Source organism: Chanodichthys erythropterus, chromosome 24 (genome assembly GCF_024489055.1).
Source record: "Chanodichthys erythropterus isolate Z2021 chromosome 24, ASM2448905v1, whole genome shotgun sequence".
In the NCBI taxonomy this organism is placed as follows: domain Eukaryota; kingdom Metazoa; phylum Chordata; class Actinopteri; order Cypriniformes; family Xenocyprididae; genus Chanodichthys; species Chanodichthys erythropterus.
Window position 1 is genome coordinate 14,537,091 of NC_090244.1, and position 3,888 is coordinate 14,540,978.

General features: G+C 39.7%; 1 protein-coding gene across 1 annotated transcript in view; it reads left to right on the forward strand.

Moving 5' to 3' along the window:
* The first annotated feature begins 3,793 nt into the window (after window positions 1–3,793).
* The window catches only part of hapln3 (hyaluronan and proteoglycan link protein 3), a 10,547-nt gene continuing 10,452 nt past the window's right edge, over window positions 3,794–3,888 (forward strand). Inside the window, exon 1 of the mRNA XM_067379238.1 lies at window positions 3,794–3,888. This exon is cut by the window's right edge and continues 362 nt beyond it. The gene's annotated coding sequence lies outside the window, so the exon portion shown is untranslated.

The following is a 3,888-nucleotide window of genomic DNA, read 5'->3' on the forward strand; positions in this document are numbered from 1 at the left end:
GGTTCCGCCAGAAGTGGGCACTCGTGCAACGTAAGCAATGACGTACATCCGAGTCAACGAGACCGAGTGAAGTTAGCGAGGGAAGGGAATTTAAAAACCGAACTGGTACGCAGCCTAAGACGCAGGGTTAGTTTGTATTGGTTTGTAGCATTGATCCGCGGTTTGCAGAAGCAGCAATGGCATCGAGCGATTTTTGCGGGTTGTGCCAAAAACATGAAAGTGAGTGGTATTTACACCCACTCTAGCGATTTGTTTGCTAAACTAAAGAAGTCATTCAGCATCGTCGAGAGGTAAAAAGGCGACTCTGATACTGTTCTGGTTCAGTGTAAATGAACGCGGAATATAGCCGCCCTAAACTACGTCATTGTCATGACAACCAAAAAGAGTCAGTCAGCTCAGGCGGCGCGAGATTCAAGAAGCAGGGAGACGAAACATATATAGCAAATAATAAAAATATTGTCTACCAACAAGGGGCACTGAAGTAAAAGAGTCCTGTACTCACATCGTGAAGCAAACCACCAAAATAACAGCAGAGAATCGTCTTGTGTCATCAATTGGCTTTCGCTGTTTGAAATCTTCCTATGAAGACACTGTCGGATCAACGCTCTGCTACATTTCTCTCAGATAAGGTAAATGTTTAACACAATCGGCGTCACTGTGATTGTGCATAGTTATATTGGAGTGACGGGTCGATCAGATAGAGTCTGAAAACTGCTTGCCGTCGCTTCTCTATCGTCATCGTGTTATACCCACCAATAGAGTGCCCCAGGGACGTTTTTGTAGGCCAACCCGGAAGTTAGTGGCGCACGGGTTCACTCGATCGAAAGCGAAAGCCTATGCATTTTTCCCATAGACTTTTGGAAAATCGCAGAAAATTAGCTCTGTGTTTAACAAAGGGTTATGACACTTACATGTTTTGTCTATCAAGATAATCTTTACAAGTTAACACAACATTTATAGATTTTGAAGCCTAAATAAAGTGGTCAGATATAAAAGGCTAACAGTAGGCTATAAACGGACTACAGCACACCATGGTCGCGGATCAACGTCGTCACCACCAAGCTTCCTCAAACTGTATTTGAAAAACGTTATTTAAAAACATGCTCGCTGATTATGATCTGTGCTGTTATGAATACTTTTCCACTTTTTCATGAGAAATGCTGTCCAAATGTCCCGTTTTTAATGATGACGTCTAAAATCCCCGCCAAAGGAAGTAGTCCCTTTTAGCAATTTGTTAGCAACCGCCGATTTTAAAAATTCACAAGTTGGTTATAACTGGTGTGTTTTATGTCATAGATCAAAATGTGAAAGTATTTAGAGGCTTTGTAAACCACAGACCTTATTTCAGGAGATTTAGCAAAAACCCATTCAAAAAACCCATAGACTTGACGGCGTTGGAACCGGAACTCCTAAAATGCTAACTCGCTTCCGGGTTTTGCCTACAAAAACGCTTCATCCCTGGGGCACTCTATAGCACGCAAGGTGGATAAGCCAGTCTGTGATTGGTTACTGCAAAAGTGTAACAAACGCAGCAGAAATGAATGTAGGGGTTTCCAGACTGAGTTGCCTGGTGAAATCAAATCGCCGGCAGATCAGGCTGGGTTTACCCAGTCTAATAGGTAACGCTATTACACACCAAATACATGTAGACACACACTATGCTGATGTTGTTAACATGAACAATTTGAGAACAAAGTATAACAATATTTTTTCATGGTTTGATGTGATATGAGCTAAGCAGTCGTTAGATTTAATCATTGGTAGTGTGTTTTATTGTAATGCTTTTATTTCTCAGTTGGTCAGAACAAAAATTTGTTCAGATGACATTTTCCGGCGAAAATTCTTATTTTGGTCATACTTCCAAGACTACGATCTGTGATTCTGAAGTACAGTATCCACAGGTGAGGTGACTGACAGCAAACATTAGATTAATTTGCGCTGAGGATCCGTGCCAATGCACAATCCACATAAAGATGATAATTCCGCAAACAACTGCAATTGCAGATTTCAAACAGAGATGGCGGCAAAGAGGCAAAACTTACAGACTGCAGCTTTAACTACTTTTTTCTTCTAAGCTATGCGAGACTTCAGATTCATTAGTTGCTATAGGTAAATAACTAGATAGGTGCGGTCACATTTACCATTGCACGGCAAAATTTCGTGGGCAAAATCCGAAAAACTGAAACGTTTTTTCATTGCGTTTTTCGCATACAAACGACAACATTGTCAAAACAATCCTTGTTCACATGGATCCACGAGAACAACTAAAAACACTGCATTATTCATGTCAGGCCAGGAGTTGGCGATGTTAGTTTGTAAAGAAACACTGTGCCCTATAGACTGAACACGTAATACGCATTCGCATGACGTCACCGTTTTCACAAATTCATGTTTTTGTAGTTTATACAGAGACAATAACGGTATTGTTTTAAAAACATGCACTTTGAAACCCGTTTTCAAAAGTTCATGATTTCAGGCCCCCAAAACTCATTGTCGTGTAAAAGAACAACCAAAGCACATAAAACGTTTTCAGTTTTTTGTTAAACGCTGCCATGTAAACGTCCCCCCAGTCATTCCAAGAGGTGATCAAGAGTTTCTCGAGTTTTTCGAGAAACTGGCTAAAGAAAGGCCCGTTTACACCAAGAACGAAAACTATATTTTATAGTATTTATATATATATACATCAACAAACAAAATCGTTCTGTTTATCATAAGCACGCTGCAGTTTTGTTGTCTGCCGCTTTAAATTCTCAAGCTGTTTAAAGCAGTATGGATTCTGATTGGCTGTCAAAGTTTTTATTGTTCAGATGGAAAAAATAGTTTTGAAAGTGATTGCAACAATATAATTTCTCTGTGCCGTTATCGTTATACTTGCATTGTGGACTCTGTGATTCTTTTAGATTTTTAGAACTATATCGTTATCGCTATAGTTATCCTCCTGGTGTGAACAGTCATGTGGACACACCTGTAGAAGAACAAAGTTTGCGCTACGAACGTCTTTAAAATTATGACAGTTGGCAATATCAAGCAGCCAAAGACACCGAAATGCTCACACTCACACATACTCACACATTCAAGGTGGTTCGTACTTTAGAAATAAGGTGGAATGAAATGACTGGATTTTGCCCGTGAAAATTCGCTGTGACGGGAAAAGAGAAAGGGCGGTACGGTGTGGTACGTTTGGGGTCACAATAATGAGTGATGCTGTCAGTCCAACATCCTGGTCCCTCCAAAGGCCGCCTAACAGTCCTTTCCTCTTTAAAATTTGCAATTTAGATCTCCCAGCAACTGTAGCACTAATAACAAGGAGAAAAGGTCAGAATTTAGGGGGAAGAGATAGAAGATGAACACTACTGGCTGCCGGACAGAGGTGTGCTGACAGAGAACAACAAACTTTTGAATCCCTGGTGGTCACGAGTAAGAGGAAAATTTCACATCTGCAAGGCTGGATACTTTCCTCTGTTATTGACTTTGGAAAATTAGCACACTTTGGGGGCTTTGCTGAGGAGAAGTGGAATTTCAACCACTGACTTTCCCATAGTAATCTTTTTTGAGACCTCGGTCAAAGGTTAACAGTCATGCTTCTGGTGTGTAATTTCATATGCGTTAGCAAAATTTTTTTTTTTTTTTTTTTTGCCTTTTTCATTATTGTCAAAGTCTGTGAAAAAGAAAGTCGAAACATTTATGCAGTCATTGTATTGCACTAAATTCTTACATTACAATATATTTTCACTGTACAGGTTTTAGGGATTTTTTTTTTTTTTTTTTTTTTACCTAAAAGGGCATAATTTATAGCACACTGTGCATTAGGAATGTAAAAAACAAATAGGTATGTGACAATGTGGCAATCTATTATTACCAACTGTGTAATTAGGCCAGACAGCCTCT